General features: G+C 37.6%; 1 protein-coding gene across 3 annotated transcripts in view; it reads right to left on the reverse strand.

Annotated features, from left to right (window-relative positions):
- ZBTB20 (zinc finger and BTB domain containing 20) overlaps window positions 1–21,741 on the reverse strand; it is a 294,745-nt gene that overhangs the window by 254,361 nt on the left and 18,643 nt on the right. Inside the window, exon 1 of one of the 3 annotated variants that reach the window (XM_023760656.1) lies at window positions 3,020–3,099. The exons of the other annotated variants lie outside the window; for them this stretch is intronic. The gene's annotated coding sequence lies outside the window, so the exon portion shown is untranslated. Of the gene's footprint in view, window positions 1–3,019; window positions 3,100–21,741 lie in introns of those variants that run through there. 3 annotated transcript variants of the gene reach the window in all.

Genomic DNA, 21,741 nt, shown 5'->3' on the forward strand with positions numbered 1-21,741 from the left:
TGCCTGGCAGCTTGGGTGAGGGGCTGATGGCTGTTTGCAGGCTGGTCAAGCCCCCTAGTGGGGACCCTCACCCCATTGGTTTTGGCCAGCTTGGGTGAGGGGCTGATGGCCGTTTTCAGGCTGGCCACAGCCCCTTCAGGTAGGGGTCCCTGCTGGGTGCCTGGCCAGCCTGGGTGAGGGGTTGAGGGCCGTTTTCAGGCTTCCCAAACCCCCTTCAGGGTGGGGGTCCCCACTGGGATGCCTGGTCAGCCTGGGCGAGGGGCTGAGGGCTGTTTTCAGACTGACCAAGCCCCCTGGCGACCGAAGCTCCCAGCCTTTCCTTTTTTTGTGTTTTTTTTTTTTTTATTTGCTCCAGCCCCGTGGCCATGGCGACTGGAAGCAGGTATCTGGGGTTTATTTACCTTCTATAATTGAAACTTTGTTGCTTTGAGTGGAGCTCAGAGCCGGCCGGGAAGCTTGGCTTCCTCCATCATTGGGGCAACCAAGCCTCCTGCTTGCTCCAGCTCCATGGCTGCTGGCCGCCATTTTGGTTGGGTTAATTTGCATACAGTCGCTCTGATTGTCTGGTGGGCTTGGCTTAAGGTGTAAGGAAGGTATGGTCAATTTGCATGCTTGTCTATTATTAGGTAAGATGGTGAAAATTCCCTTGACACAATAATTTTGATTTATCAAAATCCTTAAGCAAATATCACATTTCCAAAACATTGTTATTAAAGTGAGAAATGGAATAGATATTCCTATTATCACAGTTTGTATTCAACACTGTATAGAAGTCCTAGTAATGCAATATGACAGGAAAAAGAAATTAAGCATTTAAGGATTGAAATTTAAGGGGAACAGCTGTCATTATTTACTGATGGCATATGAGTCTATGTAGAAAACCTAAGAGAATTTCCAGTTTAGTCTGTAGAGTTAATAAGAGAGTTCAGCAACGTTGCTATATATTCACCAATAATAACCAGTAAACAATGAAATAAAAACAAATTCTCTATGTAATAGACAAAATAGTCAAGCAAGACCTGTAGATTGAAAACTATAAAACATTAAGGAACATGGAGGAAGATCTGATTAATTAGAGGAATATAGTATGTTAATTGACAGTTTTTATAGCATTGTTTTACAATCTTCAGAGTATTCTCTAAAGTCAAGGTAATTATAAATAACATTCAGCAGGGCTTTTGTCAAACTTGACTTGCTTACCCTAAAATTCATATTGAATTGAAAAAGGCCAAGAGGACTTTAAAGAAAACAATGCAGAGATTTACCTCACTAAATAACTAGGATGTTATAAAGTTTTGGTAATTAAGGCACCACAGTATTAGTGTAAGAGTAGAGAAACAGTCCACTGATGAAATAAAGATACTAAAAACAGATTAGATGTAGGGGACAGATTGCATTGTAAATTATTGGTAAGGATGACTAATTTGATAAATGGTGGAATAATAAGGTTAACCACATGAAAAAGAATTAAAATAGGGTGTATGTAAGATACCATATAGAAAACAAATGCCAAGATTAAAGATCTAGAAAGGCAAAATTTTAAAATTATTAGAATAAGTATAGGAAAGTTTATATGGAAGGATTTCTTAAATGACATAAAAGCACACATCATAAAGGAAAATACCAATAAACATAACTGATTTAAATAAGAAGCTCTTTAAAAATGCTAGTACAGACACAGTTAAAGAGAAACTACAAATTAGGAAGAGATATTTGTATTCTATATTGCTCAAAGGATGGGAATCCAGAATATTACAACAACAAAAGCCAAAATCAAAAGCCATCCAAACAATAATAGCCAACAAATAACCCAATAGAAAGATGTGCAAAGATACAAATAGTCAAAATACATGAGCAAATCCTAATGGATTATAAGCGAAAAATTTTTAAATGAGATATTATTTAATACCCAATTGCCTGACAAAAATTTTAAATCTTCCCATTCCAAATGTGAAGCACATGGAGAAGCTCTCAAAGATTGCTCATGAGAATATAAATGGATACTATCACTTTGGAGAGAAGTTTTACAATCCCTCATAAAGTTGAAAATGCTTTGCCTCTTACAGTTTAGTAATTCCTCTATGTGTTTAAACATGTATAAACATTTTAATTGCAGTATAGGTTGTGGTTGGGAAACACTGGAAATAATGTCTAACAATGAGAGACTCAGCAAACAATTTCTAGTTTTGCATATAGTAGGATGCATTTTATATAAGCCCTAATATATGGCTTATGTAAAGTTATTCTTGATTACATAGGCCAGAATAGTTTTGCTTGTTTTAAACCTTTTGTTAAAGCTTTGGAGAATGTTACCTGCAAGGGGACATGAGGGACCTTCCTAGGGTGTGATAAATGTTTTGTATCTTGGATTAGATGTTGTCACATGGATGTATCTTTACATAAACACTCATCGAGCTATACATTTCATTTGTGCACTTCAGTATATATGACTTATAATGGAAAAATAGAAGATAAAAAAGGTTCAAAATAAGTGTTCCAAATTAATTAAGCATTTTTTAACCTGGGTCCTGAATTCTTGCATGCTCACATTATTCCTTATACTTTCATATGTTTGAAATATTTTACATTAAGAGAATTGATAAGACAAAGACTACTGCTTTTCCTAACTAGAATTAGTCAAGGTAACAGAACACACTAGTGTGATCTTCTCTTCACTGTCCCTGACAACATATCCCAATATTCGAGGAATCAATAAGCACTTCATAGTCAAACATACTTACAAAGTGATCATTTTGTTGAAGCAAAAGCAGCACTCAATTAACTTCTTGACTGCCTACAGAATCTAGGCTTTCTTAAGTGAGTGACCAGCAGCATATATTGTTGTTATGATGCTACCAATGCACAAAAAACATCCATTCATTTAGATTTTTCAACTATTCAAGTGGGGAATGCACTGCCTAGGACTTTTCTGATGTGAATCAACAGGTGGTTCGGCATCAATATAGCTATTTATTTGTGGGTTTCACCTCTGGTTTCAGAAAAGAAAAAGAGACAATACCTTTTCAATGCAGTATTTCAAGTCGACCACATGGAAAGCAAGGTTTTATTCCAGCCAATTCTCTTTCTCTCAAAACGTGGAGAAAAAGTGCCAGTCGCTGCTACTCTCACCACCAGCCATGGTACAGATGTTTGGAAAATGCAAAAATGGAGAAATGAAACAAAGAGAAAACCCTCAAAAATAAGTTTTGCATAAATGAAAAATAGGGTATATAATTATCATAGCTACAAAAAGGTAAATGCATTTTTTATTTATCCCCTTGTGTTAAACTAAAAGAACCAAAACAAACAAAATCATTGATGTTTTGACTTAATCAGTGTTTTGTTGAAACTGGCAATTATGAGAACCAACCAAAACATGGCTACAAGTGGGAATAAAGAACAGATTTCTTTTAATCTAATAAAAGGCCTTTTATCTCCAAGAATGTTAGAATATGACCTATTTAAATGAGTACTTACTAAAGGAACAGACCCATTAAAAAATACTTGCTTTCAGGTGCCTAAATGGGTATGGAGTATTTCTTTGAAATCTTGTGAAAGAAAAAAAATTAATTGAAATAATACCCGTTCCTTACATTACTCAGATAAAACACAGTTTAGGAAGAAATGTCTCCAAATGATTCAAGTGTATATCCCTAAGTTGGCTTAGCCAGTTCATAGCCCTAGTTATTCCAAAAGCAAATATCCTATGAGATTTAAGCACATCAATGTAAATCATTCACATAAGACTGTCCTGTTTAAAAGAAAGTTTTTAAAATTTTAATTTAATTTCTGAGAGTATTGTCTGAATTGAAAGTCAGATCTTGACTTAGGTGCAGCTCTGCCACAATCCTGTTGTGTGTCTTTGCTGATGTTATTAAACATCTTTGCGTCTCAGTATCCACATCCCTAACGTGGGAGTGTGATATCGTCATAGTCCTACCATGAGGCTCCTTTCTTGTCCTAAAAACCTATGAATCTAATGAAATTGCTCCAGCATAAGTATTTTTCTTTTCTTCCTTCCTTTCTTTCTTTCTTTTTTTTAATTGATTTTTTACAGAGAGGAAGGGAGAGAGATAGAGAGTTAGAAACATCAATGAGAGAGAAACATCGATCAGCCGCCTCCTGCACACTTCCCAATGGGGATGTGCCCGCAACCAACGTACATGCCCTTGACCGAAATCGAACCTGGGACCTTTCAGTCCGCAGGCCGACGCTCTATCCACTGAGCCAAACCGGCCACGGCCTTTCTTGCTTTCTTAAAATAAATAGAAAATAAACACTCAAGTAAGGAAATATATATTAAATCTAAGCAACAAATAAAAAGATGAACAGAGTGGATCCAGAGACTCAAAGCATGGAACAGAGTGGGGAATCTCAGAGGGAAGGCAGGGGAGAGTAGGTGGGTGGGAGGTAATCAACCAAAGACATTGTATACATACATGGATAACCATGGACACTGACAATAGGGTGCTGAAGGCCTGGGGCGGGGGTGGGGGTGGAGCAAGGGTGGGCTGGAGGGGGATCAATGGGGGAAAAAGGGGACATAGGTAATACTTTCAACAATAAAGAATTATTTTTAAAAAGCACATACACATACACTAATGAGCTATCCTCTAAATAGGAAGCAAGAACATTTTTTGTTGTTGCCATTATCTATTCCCTAATGTGTATTTAAAAAGAGAGTTCCCATAAAGAAATATTTTAATTTTTTTCCCTAAATCAAAAATAGCATATCGTTTCTTTGCCATTTAAGTTCTATTACAAAAAGAAAACACAAAATCATTACAGAAATCCTATTAGGAACTTTCAAAAGAAAAAGTCACTAAAACTCCATTTAAAATTCAAATCATTTGTTTCTGTTTTCTTTTACAGAAATATAAGTGCCGCCTCAAACTACTTTCATTTCCTTTTTCAAGGCCAATATATGTAGCTGTGTAAAACATAGGACCCTCTTCTCACACCCTTCCCACCTGTCTTCTGAGATAACAAAGCTGAGGTGTAGATTACAGCGTGAGATATTTGGGATGGGCTTAAAACATTTCATTTGGGAGATGGCTATGGTCAACTTGCCAAATATAAAAGGAAGTTAAGCCCCATCACTACTTTGGCAAGAAATTTGGGTTCTCATGGTTAAACAACAATCGTCATTTTTACACAAGACTTTAAAAAATGAAAGCACCTAGGGCACCAGCCGGAAAATGCCTGAGAATGCAAGTGTTTCTGTCAATATTTAAACCAGATAAGACACTATCAATGCACCCTTAAGGAGGGGTCTAAAAAGAATACAGGGCACCTGACACCTTGGTGAATAAGAGAAGCTCAGCTTTATGAAAAGAGGCCAAAGTCTGAGGGCAAATGTTCCATTGTCCCAAGGTCTGGTAGCCTATGGCACCAGCAGAGGCAGAATACTCAAGCAACAGGCAAGGCTCCTGTTACAGCTCCAGTTTGGGTCTGTGTGCTGATAAGCCTGAGACCCACCAGTGTGCACACTCCGGGGACACCATGGGTGGGTCCTCCCGGGGGGGGGGGGGGTTCAAAGGCTCTTTAAACAGAAAGACAGGAGTCAGATGTAGCATAGTGTATGAGCACTCCCTGCTGGCAGCCGAGGTTGGAGATGAACCGGTGTTGCTTTAGGGCTCTTGAAGGTTTCTGCGAGGAGGCTAATGGACATTCCTTGCTTTTCAGGGGATAAGAGCATGGTTCTGATTAGGTTGAGACAGTTCCAGATGTTATGCTTAATGAGGAAGAGCTGAGGAGAGGCTACTGATAGGAGGAACTCCAAGAACTGGCAAAAACTATCTGTGAAGCTGGTATATGGTTTTCATTAACGTTTCCGAACATTAACGTTTGATAAAGTATATACAGGCCTATGTGTGGACACATGTATCAGGGGTTGAGGGGGTAGGGGGGGAAATGAATTTCTGTTCAGCTCCTTTTATCTCAGGAATGCTTGAGATGGTCTGAAGTGTTTGAGACATTTACAGTTTTACTAGGAAATCCCATGTATAACCCTGATGCAACTGCCTGGTGCATCCACTGCACCCAAGCCCTAGACAGTTGGTCCTTGTTTATCTGACAGGCCTGGGCAACAACGCTGGTATCTCCCCTGTGCTCTGCTCTGTTAGGGTTCTCCTGTATAATAAGATGAAGGTCAAAATGGCAGCCTGCTAAAAGCAGCAGTATTTTAGCAGCAGGAATAACTTGCTTGTCATCAACTTGTTAATGTAATAGTCAAGCATCTCTTTGACATGTACAGCATCAGCTAACTTCAGCAGATAAAGGGTCTAGAACAGGAAGATGCTGCAGATGCTTTAGCTCAGAGGAAGGCTTAGCAGAGCCAAAACGTCAGCAGGGTCTGTTTGTTCCATACTTTCCATCGGGCTCTGTGAAAGAAATGTTAGATGACTGCAATGACAAGTTTGTGACAAGCAAGTCATTTGTGCAACTGGTGCGCTCCTGTTTTTATCTGTTTACCATTCAGACGTGTGAATGCCATTGCAAGCACTTACAGGATTTCTGGCTCCCATTAAGGGGAAATGGTTCCTCCATGTTTAGAATTTTCTGCCTCAAAGAGAATTACTAAGCGATTATTTATCCCTGTGGTCACAGTGTCACACAAAAGCACACTCTTGAGTTGTCTCGTTGGACTCTGAATCATGACATGGAGTCCCGGGGACTGGATAGCTTGGAGCATCAGAAATTTCTCATTTAGTTTATTGGAGTGACTACAAAGCAAGCCTGTGAGATTCAATAAAATTGTGGCCAGCTTAAAATACCTTGCTCCTTTGCTCCGGGATCATTTATCAAGGCCATATGCTTCAAGACACATAAACTCACTTGTAATGAATAGATCCCAAGAAGCCAAGGCCTGACTGAGTTGCAGACACTGACATGTGATCACACATGTGAGAGTTTTTGGAACAAGGACTGCTTTAACTGTTGAGAAGGGAATTTACATGGCTTCCTCCCTGTATTCTGGGGGTAACCAGAGGGCCCATCCAAATCCAGAAAATGCTGTAAGTATAAAAAGTAGTATCATAATAGAAAATTAACAGCTAGGGTTATCCTCTCTAGGTTGACTTTTCCATAGTAAATGGAGACTCTGGCAGGTTTTGAATCAAGAATTCAAGAATGCCGCATTGGATTCTTCATCTGATATCAGTGACTGGCTTTTGGTGAGTCATCTTTACCTCTTGGGAGGGAAGGTACAAAATAATAATGCCTATTCCTTGTTCACCTGACATGAGTGTTCTCAGGGTCAATGTTATAAAAGAAGAAGAGTGCATTCAGAACTCAAGAACAAGAGCAGTACTTCCTATAAGTCATGTAGTGTCCTATCTTTGATTTAAATTGTTTTGTCTGTTGTTGGTGCTAACTTTGTAAATAATTCTAGCACTCACTCTTAAAGAACGTGGAAGCATGAGGTTTGAAGGCAGGGAGACATATGCTCTCAGTATTTGGAGAAGCAGAGTAAAGCTGGACCCCAGGGTGAAGTGTCAGGACTGGACAGAAAGGCATGCCGTGAAGCGAGGCAGTGCTTGGTGTGGGTGACAAGAATATTATAGAAATGGATGACAGCCTTTGCTGAATCAAGATTTTATTGTTAACTAGAGGCCCTAAGCACGCAATTCCTGCAAGAGTAGGCCTTCACAGCCCCGGCTGCCTTGAACCTCACAGCCCTGGCTTCGTCCAGAAGGTCGTCCGGAAGGACGTTTGGATGGTGGATGGTCATTCCACTGTTCAGCCATTTGGTCTATTTGCATATTACACTTTTATTATTATAAATAATCATTCGCCAGCACTATATGTGTTATACAATTTACATGTGTAATGTAATCTACCTAACTCGATGGTGTATGGGCAATCATTTTTTTCACATGTTGGAACTAAAAGTCAGAGAAATATAAATACTTTACCATCAATTTGTAAGTAGCAGAGATTTGAAATGAGTTCCCTTATCTGGAGCTCTTATACTCTTAAACCACGGAAGAACTAGTCATTTCCACTGCCTTCCAAAGACTTTTCTCTCGAGTTTACTGGAAGACATTTTAAACTATAAATATAGATACTCAAGAATTTGATTTAAAAGGACCAATGAGCATATCCTGGCCTCAGCTGTGCTGCTGCTATCCTTCTGAGGCCTCTGGGAAAGCTAGCACCATCACGATGCCATTTCTTTAGCCCTGGCCTGGCCTGTTCCTGCTTTTATACCCTGGGGAGGAGGTGAAACTGATTCTAACCTAATCATGTATCTGTGCTGTAAATACAGGGGGTTTGGTCACATCTTGTGTCCATGCCAACTCCTTTCTCTCTCTTCGTGTGGACAGCCTTTAGTTCACCCTACCCTCTGCTCCCATGCTACCTTCAGGGACCCTCCTTTTGTCACTCATCTGCTGTTCTTTTTAGGTGGGGGAAGGGTCAGGCATCTTTCTTTCCATGACAGGGATTCCTGAAACAGTCTAAACTTCCAACTTTGCACAGAATGCATCCTTTGTTCTGTCTTCTACTTTGTTTTCTTTAATGATAGCTTTGCCACAGGTTCCCATTCGTGTGTAATTCAGAGATATGTAAATCACACTGGTAAGCAAGACTCTGCTGCTACTCTATCTTAAAATGAATGTGTCTTAGAGGTGGAGACTTCTGAGTGTGGCATGTCTTCTGAATATTACCTGCCTAATCGTGGCTTTCTTGTATGAGTGGCTAAGAATAAGCTCAGGGAGCTCTGTATCATTCCTTTGCCTCTTTTTAGTGTATGTTCAGAGTAGATTACAAGAGGTTTTTAGCTCACACAAATTGAATATTTTAATGATATTTCTACTTTTTTTTTTACTTGTAGTGGTTTCTCCAAACATAGCATTCTTACTTAAACAGTACTCAAAAAGATACTATGCATAATGTTGAGTCATTAGACCACAAGGCAATGTGCAGAGGACCCAAATAAACTGTGGTCTGAGTCTTGATCTGGTGCCTAAGTTTGTTTGTAGGGACTGCTAGGATCATGGGGCTCTCACCATTACAGGCAACCCAAATAGACTTTTCTATTTGTACAAAATGTTCTACCTGACATTGAACCTTAACCTGTGTTTCTACAATTCTCCTCATGGCTTCTAGTTTTTTCTCACTCTATCTTTCAATCCTGAGAGCTTCGGGGAATTAATAGTTTAAGAGCTCATTAAATTCCCACTGTACATCCCATCTCCCCCCCAAACCATGGTAGAAAGGAAAGTTAGTGTACCTAGTTTTTCATTTCCATTTGGATGTTGATAACATGTGTGGCAAAACATTCTTAATCTCTTTGATTTTCTGTCCTACCTGTGGAAATGTTGCTAGACAAGTTCAGGCAGACTTGACTGCTATAGCTATTTTAAAGGACCCTATGAATAATTATACCATGGACACAGACATAACCCATAAGTGTCATACTACCTTGCACACACCTTTACTGCAATGCCTATTCCACTGCACTGTAGTTATCTAACTCCATGTCTGTCTCTCCCACCATCCTATGAGCACTCTTCAGTGATAGACACTTACTTACCTGCCTATCTCTCGTTCCTAGAAGAGTACTTGGCAAGTACAAAGAACTTGGTAGATTTTTTTTAACTAAGGGGGTCTTTTTCCCTAATTCCATTCTGTGAAAGTCTCTCCCTATTTTATAACAAATACCACCAACACATATTAGCTTCTTATTTTTGAAGATGAATAAAAAATACTTCAGCCCTGGCTAGTATGGCTCAGGAGTTGGTTGGAGTGTCATCCCGTTCACCAAAAGGTGGCAGGTTTAATCACCAGTCAGGGCACATACCCAGGTTGAGGTTTTGATCCCCTGTTGGGGCATGTATGGGAGGCAACCAATTGATATTTCTCTCTCACATCGATTTCTCTCTCTCTCTAATCAATAAAAATAATAACAAATTTTTAAAAATACTTCAGTTAGTGCCATAGGAAGGGAATGGTTTAAGTTTAATGGATATTATTCCATTGATTTTTAGAGAGAATGGAAGTGAGAGGTAGAGACAGAGAGAAACATCAATGTGAGAGAAACACATTGATTGGTTGCCTCCTGCATGCACCACGATCAGAGCTGGGGAACCTGCAACCAAGGTACGTGCCCTTGACCTGAATCAAACCCTGAACCCTTAAGTCTATGGGCCAATGCTTTATCTGCTGAGCCATACAATTCCAAGAGATTCACATACATCACTCAACATTCATCGGTCTGGACACATAAATGATCACTGGGCCCATGACTGCTAGTTAAACTGGTAGCTTCCAGGCCACTATTACATGAGCAGAAACTGAAAAGTATATGCATTATACCTATTGAGGGAAAAGAACTTTGATTATGGAGAAGCATATAGCTATTTCACCAGCTTATTTCCTCAAGAACAATGACAATGGCCCCCATTCTGGTGCAAGTACATCAGAAATTCAGTACTAACCTTTTTTTAAATCCTCATCTGAGAATATGTTTTTATTGATTTTCAGAGAGAATAGAAGAGAGAGAGAGAGAGAGAGAGAGAGAGAGAGAGACATATTGATGTGAGAGAGAAATATCAATCAGTTGCCTCCTTGTACACGCCCCGACTGTGGATCAAATCCACAATCCAGGTATGTGTTCTGAACGGGTAACAAACCCACAATCTTTTGGTGTAAGGGATGATGCTCCAACCAACTGAGCCACCAGGTCAGGGCCTAACATTTTTTTAAAGTAGATCTTGAGGTGAGTACTAAGAAGCATTCCTTTAGTAGTTGTAACACCTTTTACTTGGGATCCTTTTGAGTTAAAAGCTAGCAAGTGGACATTTTAGGAAGGCAGAGGTAGTAATCATTATAAAATCATCCAATCCTTCAAAACTAAAAACAAGAATAGCAACTTATTGTCCAAAAATAAGAGGGCAGATCTCTGAATAAAGGTGTCCTGTGACTGGCACATAACACAGACCTGGAACTAGATAGGCCGTTTACCTCTGTCTTTTGGGGCGGGATGGTGGATCTTTATTTGAGTGGTGTCTTCACTAAGGGATCACAGAGACACTAACAAAGCTCATCTCTACAATACCAGTAGATTCTACTTTATGTTAAGATAGACCTTTTTGACAACCCCTTTGAGTGCTTTGTTGACTCTAGCTATAGAGTCAAGCAGATCTTTCTTTTCTGGCAGAGGCAGCCAAAGCTGAAGACTATTTATATGTGTCTTCCCTGTTGAGGTGGGATCAGACATATTTTCATCACCTTCATTCTGCTGTGCTCATTTATCTCATTTCACTCTGTGATCAGTAGACAAAATACACACTAGAGAAGAAAGAGCTGAAGAAGTTGCTAGGATTCCTGAGGAAGAACCCAAATCTTACCTGCTTTAGGCAAGAGAATATTTTAGTATTAACAAAAAGAGATGGTTAAATTGTAGCCCATCAAATTTCAAATACAATTCCAATGTGTGTCTAAAGTGATCCAAGAAAACCTAAAATTCCTCCTGTTCTTAGCTATAAATTCTGCAGGCTGATTCTGTATTCTCATCTCATTCTTATTTCTCCCTTTGCCCTGGAAAGGAATAGTGTCTAACATTAAACAAACAGTGTACATAAAGAACAGATATAATATATATTCTTAAATTCTGAATCCAGAGCAATAGGAGATTAAGTTCTTAGCGCAGCAGATGAGTCTTACTGGCAGTAATAGAGACATGATTCATTCATGAAAGGTACCGAAAATGTTCTCTATTATATGTTGAGATAAAGTTTTGGTGGTGTAAAAACCTTGTGGTTAATGTGGCGTATTGTAGGGTTTTTCTCCCTCCTCTCTGGGACCACAAAAACAGATCTAAGTGCAGACAGAGGCAGGAGAACATGTTTATTTCTTCATTAGAAGCTGTACATGTTACTATATTCAATTAAAAATGAGTTAGACAGAAAAATACCACATCCATTGATGTAGACCAGGTACAGATCCTTATATATCTATAAATTTTCTTTTTGCTATTCTCAGTCCTCATGCTCATTTTTCATTTTTGAGTTTGAGGGGTGTTCTTATATTGCCAGATGATTTCTGGTGGTTGGAGCTCATGGGACATCCCTTTGTCCATCCATGCTGTCTAGTTCAAAACAAACTCCCAATGGCATTTCACTTACAAACATGGTGACTGAATGAACCTAAAAAATGACTGCTGTATTATGATGTAAAATCTGGAGGCAGCATTTGTAACTGGTCAAATGAACTTTTAACCTTACAAATGACTCATAATTATGAGGCAAATAAATCTGTATATTTCCCTTTCTGAGGTATAGCTAAAGGCTCTTGAGGGCCTGGGTTTGTCTTCAGTTGTTGTAGTGAAACTGCACTGTTAATGCTGTCGATTAGGCAGTTCATTTCTCAGTCCCAATAAGAGCCATCTTAAGATCTCTATGGTGTATAGCAGATGCTGGCAGCACGTGTTCACATGTTAGGGACCTGACTTAAAAATACAGACTGGGAAAGATCTGTCATTGGCATGAAGCTTGGGTGAATTCATTAAACTCAGGAATTCTTGCCGATCCAGTGGGTCCAAGGAAGAAGCTATTATTAATGACTCCATCAAGGAGCATTAAGAGTTACAGGATATTCCCTTGGATTCTGGACACCTGGATTATTTGATCTGAGCATGACCTAAACAAGTTCTTCCATATTTGTCCTAGGTTGAATGCAGATCTCTAAGATAAAACTGGTATCTGGTAAACTCCCTAGTTTCCTTGTTTCTTTCTTTAAAGTTCAGATTCTTTATACAGATATGGTCAAGGTTACAGGTGGGTTGAGAGCACATAGTAGTTCAGGAACGAACATGTTGCAACTATTGGTTTCCCTTACAAACCTTGAAAGACCAATAAGTTATCTGGGGGAAGTTCATGGGAAATTGTCATAATAATGCTTTAATGGTTCAATTTAGAAATGGGCCATTTCACTGGCCTAATAGAGAGGACACTAAAAAACATTTGAAAATGTAAATAGTTTAGTTTCAGAGAAATACCTTGTCTCTTCAACTAATTCATACATAAACTAGAGAAATTTACCTAGGAAGTCTATATTTATCTACCATGAAATAGCAACAATAATTTTGATCCAAATATCATAACCTAAGCAAAAAAGAAATACATAGAATATAATTTTTAAATTGTAATGCCTACATATGTAGCTATATACTATAAAACCATGGAATAAATATTGTACAATGATGCTGTTTTCTTCAGTTTCTTACCAGTATTTTTTGAAGATTCCTATTTTTTATATAGAGGGAAAATGACATCATAGAAATGAATCAGGCAGAGAGGTGCGGAGGGCAAATGGGGGATGCCCACATACTGTCTACAAAGTGTTGCCAGTTGTGGAAGGATCTGACATGCTAATATCCACTCATTCGGATTCATTACTGAGACACGAAGAGTGTGATGGCTGGCAGACACTGCATTTAAGTGCAGTTACTGAGGCCCCCAAATATTGACAGAGTGCCAGACTCTAAGATACACTATTGATGTACACAGCGGCCACAGCTCCAGACACCTTTCACACGGAGTCTTTAAATGTCACAGATAAATGAATTTTCATGAAACTGGGAGAGAAAAAGGAAGAGCAAGAAGAGAGAAAAGAACATGGAACAAGAGGCAGGATAAGAAAAAAGGAAAGAAGAAAGTCACTCCCATACCACTGACATAAAAGAATGTGGCATCTCTCTAAAGTTCCTCACAAAGGATGTGAGAGCAAGCTTTCTGAATGCATTCTGCTCCCAAAGCCCTCCAATACCTTTACTAATTTCATTGTGTATTCACAAAGTTTAGGAAGATACATGTTATGGAACAGCTTGAATAAATGATTTCTCAACAAAATATGGTTCAAGTATAAATATTGCAAAACTTCTTTTAAAATTTCAAAATAAAGTAAGGGAACCATAGTGCAAATAATTATGAGGAAGTCTCCTAAGCAGTTCTTCACATACATTAGAGGTTAAAATTCAAGGTGCCATGAAATTCATTTTTCACCAAGACACCAATGTGTCCTCTGACAGTTTTCTTGCCAGAGTCCCACTAAAAGCAGTGACACCTAGTGGGTTTATTACAAGATATTGAGAAATACCTTCTTCCTTCTCCTGCCTCTCCCTGCCTTTCCATAGAAGACACCTGCCAGGGAAATACATGAGGTAAATCCATTACTTGATACATGATAACAGAAACCAACCAGGGTTATAACCAGAACAACCAAAGGCTCCTTAGAAATCAAATGTAATTCAATATATTTTATATGTAGATGAAGCTTTTTCACTTGGAAAGTCATCTGCGGAGGGCACCTTCTCTTGACCCTCATGCACTGTAAAAGCAACCACATTTTCAAGGTTAGAATATGGCTTGTGTATGCACTTTTTTCTATATTAGAGTTGTGCAATCTCCACATTTAACACAGGGCAATCATGCCAATGCCCACAAACAAAATTCTTCCTCCTATTCAAAAGCACCTGGATAAAAAAAAATATGTTTTAACCTGCAACAAAATGGTTTTGAAAAGCCTCAGCTGCCTTTTTGCTAGCATCCCATGAGGCCTTGGTATAAATGTTTTTTCTGCATCTGGCTTTCTCTGTCTTGGGTACCTGGGACATGAGCAGCTACTTGGAGAATAAAGTTCTAAAGCTCAACCATTCATAAGGGATTTTGTTTTTGCATCAACTTCTCAATGATTTCTTAGTACTCTTCTTTTTTATATTAGGAGATAAAATGGAAGGATTTAGACTTCCTGCCATGGAAAAAATAATTATTTTCTCTGTTTTTAAAAGCTTTTATTTTGAGGACAAAATCAATTTTAACCCAAATGGAAATTGCAGTAAAATATCAGACACTGTAATCAGTGACTGCATTAAAACTTTCGAGAAGTATGCCAACTTCCATGTGAGCCACAATTCAGTCAGATCACAAAGACATTATTCACTTTGCCTGTGGCCATTCTGACATTTTATACAGTAAAATTAGAGCTCAAGACATTAATCTCTAATATGTTAACACATTCATGCATACATTTATACATACTATATGTACAGACATACATAGAGTGATCTTTCAGCTGTGACCATACAATAAGCAGAGAGGTTTTGGTTTATTCCAGGCTAAGGTCTAGCAAACACATTTTAAAAAAGGGTACTGAATTTTTCTGGTTATAAAATTAAAAATATTTACTACATATTCAATGACTAGCTAAACCACTGAGGTACATTCCTATAAGAAGTACTGTGAAGTTGCTAAAAAAGAATAAAGTAGATGTATATGCTACATGACAAGATATGACATATATGGTACAATCTCTTGTATGAATAAAATGAGGACACATATGCATACAAATATACTGGAATATACATAATTATACTTTTTTTCTGAGAGGTTATACAAGACACTTTTGACTAGAGGGATAAAAATATTTCCTTTAATTTATGTATTTTCCTATTCCATTTGAATTTTCCAACTATTTGTTTACAAAATAATGCCAACAAGGGTATCTGAGTGGCAAGGTTATTAAGAAATTTTCTCCTTTACTTTTCTCTGTATTAAAAAATTAATATACGATATTTTAGAAGGAAATATCTCCAAAATAAATCATATAAAAGTAATTCATGATAGTTATAAAAATTTGAAAGTGCTAGAAAAGCATAAATTAAGTTTTAAGAAACCCAACAACTTATACTTCTCTGATCCAACAATAACCACCATTGAATTTTTGGTGGGTTATGTCCAGTTTGCAAAGTCCCTTTGCGCCTGTACTTTGGGAGTAAAAAAGATTCTTTTCATAGGTTTAGGTTGGGGGAGCCATTCTGCTTTGTACCTTCCTAGACACTCTTCACCACCGCACTGTTTTTGTTAGCCAGTACACTGTGGGAGCAGCACAGGCCATATGTGACACTTCTCCAAATTATACAGATCTCTCCCTTCATCTGGTATTACTCACTGAACAGCATGATCCCTGTGCCACCTCATAATAATAGTACATGACATCTCATGATGGAGCAGAGGTGGCCCCATGGTACCCCACGGTTATTAGAGAGTTCTTGCTGGAATCATTTTTGGAGGACTCAGAAATGCTCTATTCTTCTGAATACACAGCAATCCTTTCCTGCAAGGTACTCGGCCCTAGCACTTCTTCAAAGACTAAGGAAGCTGAAGGAAGTATATACTTAGTGATATTTCTCAGGCAATTGACCTAATGATTACAACACCTTTTAATACTTCATTTGTTGAGGATCTTTTTCTGAAGAAGGGTATTAACCCTCTCTTCCATGTAAACAACTGGTGCTATTATTTATCATTTAAATAACTTATTCTCCTTTCAAAATTTAAGAATTTTCTCACTTTTGTTGCTTCTTTTATTGAAAATAAGATAATAATGACAACCATTATTTTAGTTATGGCTCATTCCCATTGTGCTTCCTATGGGTTGATGTTTATGTACACTCTTGCCATTTAATTCTCAAAATTTTCTGTAGCTGTTCTTGTTATTATTATTCCTGTTTTATAGATGAGAAAACCCAGACTTAGAAATGTTGAAAAACTTTCCAAATGTCAGAAATCTGTAAGAGGCAAGTGAAGACTCAAATCTGCATCAAGCTGATTACAAACCTTCCTTAAGATCATCTTCCAGGTTAGGTTTACATGACTCCTTATTCAGAGGGAAAACCATGCCCAGAGCTATCCTATCTTTCTATGATTGTGTGTGTGTGTGTGTGTGTGTGTGTGTGTGTGTGTGTGAGAGAGAGAGAGAGAGAGAGAGAGAGAGAGAGAGAGAGAGAGGGAGAGAGAGAACTCCAAATAAAATGTTATAAAATTTCTCTAGGACCTCATGTTCCTTCCTCACCTCTAAAATGGATAGCACCTACCTCAGGTTTATTGTGAGGACCAAATGAGATAATATAAGTGAAAGCACTTAGTATACCTAAAATAAAACATTATCATTATTGCTATACAAGTTTCCCTTCTTTGCATAATGGATGTGTTCTAGGGAAGGTGATTATGAAAATGTATAGGCTTAACTTCTATTATCAAATCACAGAGCAATTACATTATGAAATCATAGGAAAAAGATTCCTAACAAATTGAAATGAAGACTTGTACGGCAGGGGTTCAGGTGCAGGTTGGGTCTGTGAGAATTATACTGGAAGCAGTCTCTGTGTTGGCAGCACTTTCTAGGTCCTCTTATCTCCCTCTCCTCAGCCTCCTTGGTCTGGTAATTCCTGAATCTACTCCAGCAGTTTCCAGAGATGATTTCCTTCTTTTACTTTCATTCAATAAAATTTGTATGCAACAACAGTACTTCACCTGATGGCCCTACCCCACACTGATATAGAATCGTTAGAAAAATTCCTTTAATTTGTGATTTCCAATTAGGTAAACTCATTAGTGTCCTTTGTACTCTGTTTGGTTATAAGTTTCTGTTATATATGTATCAACAATACTTGTGTTACCTTCATCATATTCATTCTATTGAAAGGCTTCTGGGTCAGGAACCATGTCTTCTACTTTCTTGGAAACCCTACACTTACAGGTGAGTCCTATAAATAAAATGAAACTTTAAATAGTACTGACTTCACCTCCAACTCATAACTAAGCCTGACTCTGTGCTTGAAGTGCTATTTTCTCCCCCTTGTCTAATCAGATATGAGTGTGTTGTGTTACTGACTGAGGCCAAGCTATATGCTTCCAGCATGCACTTCTTCCGAACAACCAGCTGAAACTTGGTCCTTGGATTTTCTTGTTGTACCGGGGACTTATTCTTAAATTAATGCTTTAAATATATTTTTCCCTCAGAACATCCTTTACTTGTGGAAAATATTCAAAAAAAATGGAATTTTAAAAATAAACCACATGTTATCCAGACCTTGGGAAAAGCAGTGTTGTTTGAAAACATCGGAGCCAACTAATCAGGGGTACAAAAGCCTTATTAAGTGTATCAACTTTCTTATCTTTAGAGCTCAGGTAGGAAACAAGATTCAATCTCAGCATGCCAACAGATATCAAGTGAGAGAGGTCAGCATGGTCTATACTCTTACAGGCAGCTTGGATACATCAGCTAGAAATATTCTTCATAAATGCTAAAGGATACCACATTCCAGATTATTTCACACATGACAGCTCTCTGGGAGGTCACCAGACAGCCTCTCTGATTCTGGACTAATTCATAAAAGCTGTTCTTATATTTTATTTAATATTTTGCCACAAGGAAACCACAGGATCTACTTAAGACCACCTTTATTTTATTGCTTGCCCATATCCCCACATCTGTCTGCTATCATCCATTTTAACACTTATTCATTATACAATAATGATCAAGTACATTAGGAGGATGGGTAAATAGATAGATGATTGATAAACAGGTTGATCAATAAATAGATAAATAATAAATAGCTAGCTAGTTAAAATATGAGTAATGACCTCAAGAAATGGCTAAGGAAGGAGATTCCAGATAAAGAATCCTTCAAACTAAATATTGAAGAATAGAAGGGATATAAGTATAGAGAGGAAAGGTTATTATGCACTGGGAAAAGAAATCTTTTGGTTTGTGAAAGGGAGTAGCAAGAAGTAAAACTGATGATTTTGAGGTAGATTAGGGCTAGATAATAGGGGAACTTCAGTGCCAATCAAAGAACATCTCTGTCAATAATCTAGGTCTGAAGAAAGTTTGTTAAACAACCCACTCACATCATAATTTCAGTAGAGGACGATAATATGTCACAACTATGAGGCTTTGGCGTCCACAGGGAAGGTGCTACATTAGGGATAGAAAAAGGGTACTCATGGCAAATGAGTATTACTCTAGCAAAAATTATCATGCTTCATCTATTGAGGTTAATCATGTTACATGACATAAACAAGACTCTCACCAGCTCTTAATCACATTGCCATTGTGCCTCAGCATCCTTCATTCTCAATAACAAATCCTATAGTTGCCAAGGGCTGATGGTGAGTCTGGCTCATATGAGAGAGGCGAGTATCCTGAGCAAATTTGAGATATCTATAGAAAAGTTTGACATTTGCTGTCATTTGACCTTGAATAGAACCAGTATGTTCATGAATGGCTGTTTTCATGAATATGTCTAGCTCAGGTTCTCCCTAGGATATCAAAACTCATCTCAATGTATTTGGAACTCTGAAATATCCTTATATATCCTTAAAAGTTCACTGCTAAATGTGTAGGACTCTTGGATTCTAGTCATCATAGAAACACTCCTTTCTCAGCACTTCCTATCTGCCCCTTTACTGCTCCTAATTCACTTACTGACTTCTGACATGCTTAATATTTTATGTGTATTTATTTATTTTCTGTCCTTCCCCTCCAAATATTAGCTCTTTGAAGAGTTTTTTATGTAGGTGTCTGTTTTGTTCACTGTTGTAACCTCAGCATCTAGAATAAATACTTGTTGAAAGACCACTTTTGACAATGAAAACAAACTATTGAAGAGGGTAAGCAAATATGAACTAGAGTGGGGGGGGGGCAAGCTTTCTACATAAAAGCTCCCTCCAAAAATTCATGTAGCATATAATTCAAAAATATCTTTAGCTAGTAACTTCATGAACTAATTTTCTATGGAACTCAAAGCACTTTTAAACATGTTTCTATTGCTTTCTTACTTATAGAAATAGTGGTCTCATTCCTTCCATTGTATAAAGATGTTCTGGGGGTACAGCAGATGAATTTGGGGTTTCTGACTCCAAGGGCTAGTTTCTATGCACTGTTAATGATATTTTAGAGCTGAACTGCACAGGCTACTAGAATTTAAACCAATAAATACTGCAATTAGCTTATGAACTCTGCTAGCCCACAGCTTTCTCACAGAAACAAAGAAATGAACAAAAACAAACTAACAAACAGCAATAAAGAAAGCAGAAAGGTAAACCCCTTCAAAGCTAAACATGGGTATTTCTTAATTTTCACTTTGAAATCCATATTCTCTTTTTTCATCATAATTGTATTGCATCCTACTGACAGAGAGGAATGAGATTTAGTATACCATGCAAATGATGGTAGGTCAGCCACTGCTCATCAAGCTTCCCTTTTGTCAGATCCTCCTTTATCCTGAAAATATCTTCTGGGTTAAAAACCTCATTCAATGGATCATATTTTTCAATATAAAAATCTAAATTATTAAAGTGCTAAAAGAAAAAACTTGGAAATTCTTTCATAATCTTGGCATGGGAAAAACTTTCTACCTATGACTCAATATTCAGAAGCCATCATATAAAAAGATAGGTAAATTGAATTATATTTTTTTAAAAAAACTTCTGTATGGCAAAAATATATATATATAACGTAAGGAAAATAATTTTAAAATGAAAAACTGGAAAAAACATTGGCAACACATGGAGATAAATGGATTATCTCCTTAATGTATAAATCGCAAGAAACAATGGAAAAGAGCAAGAAACCGATAGAAAAGTAGATAAACAAACACCTTATAGAAAAAATAAACACCAAAATCATACATATCAAAAGATACCTATTTAAAATACAGGGAGATACCCTTTTATACCTATGCATTTGGCAGAAATCCAAAGTCTACAAAACCACTATTTTGTTCAGGCTGGGGGTAAAGAGGCACTTCTGTATATTGATAATAGGACTGTTCAGTAATAGAACTCCTGTTGAGATCTATTTGGCAAAATTTAAGATGCATAAAACCATTTGACCAAAATTTACTTCTTAGGATTTATCCTCCAGAAAGCCTGCACATCTTTGAAATGATTTATATACAAGGTGGTTCACTGGGGAATGTTGTTGGAAATCACAATTGTTTATAAATAGGGACAGGTAGGATGAACTATGATACATGTACATAATGAAATAGTGTGGAATTGGATAAATGATTGCGGTAGTTCTCTATGTACTGATATGGAAAGATCCCCAAGATATGCATGGAGAATGCAAGATTGAGAACTGCATTGCAAAATGCAAAATTGACTAACTCAATAATGATCTCATATAAGAGTGAAAATGAAAGTGTCATGGCAATAATAAAATGCTTCCCAAGTTCCCTATCTTTTAGCCACTAACAGCCAACATTTGGGTAAATGTGGCCAATATTTGGCATCCCTGAGACTCTGTTACCTTGGACCATAAAATGCCTCAGGTTCCTCCCTCCCTAGCATGGCAGCATTCTTATGATGTTATTAAATAACTGCCCCTTTCTAAGCCCAATGGTGTTACTAGTAAAATCTAAAATGGCATTAGAATGTTTCAACTATGAACTAATTGGGACAAATCTAATTTAAAAGCCTAAGGTTATTTCCCGTATGTTCTACTTTCCATGTGTTGGTTGGAGAAGATCGGGTTATCTACTTATTGCTATATAAGAAGAAGAAAACATACTTCTCTAAGAGTGTAAATATATGAGATTATTAAAAATAATAAGTATAATATAGTCACTTATTAGGTAATATGTATCAGGATTTTAAAGTGCTCAGGTGATGTATTCAGTATGCATATGATTATCAGCACTAGGCAGAAGAAGACAGCATTAAGCTGATGATGTATGTTGAGTACTTGAGGGTTCCTAAAGTAGAAGCCTTATTTTATTTAATAATAAATTAGAAGGCAGCAGCCTAATTTTTGTAAGATAAGCAACACATTCATACACTGGTCAGAAATTATAGCATCAGTCCAAGAAACTGTTCCTCCAAGCTTTCCTCATATGTATAGTCAGGTACTCACTGGAACAACCTAGAAGTCACAGAAAAGAGCAGTCAC

The sequence above is a fragment of the Myotis lucifugus genome, unplaced genomic scaffold, assembly GCF_000147115.1.
Source record: "Myotis lucifugus unplaced genomic scaffold, Myoluc2.0 scaffold_188, whole genome shotgun sequence".
In the NCBI taxonomy this organism is placed as follows: domain Eukaryota; kingdom Metazoa; phylum Chordata; class Mammalia; order Chiroptera; family Vespertilionidae; genus Myotis; species Myotis lucifugus.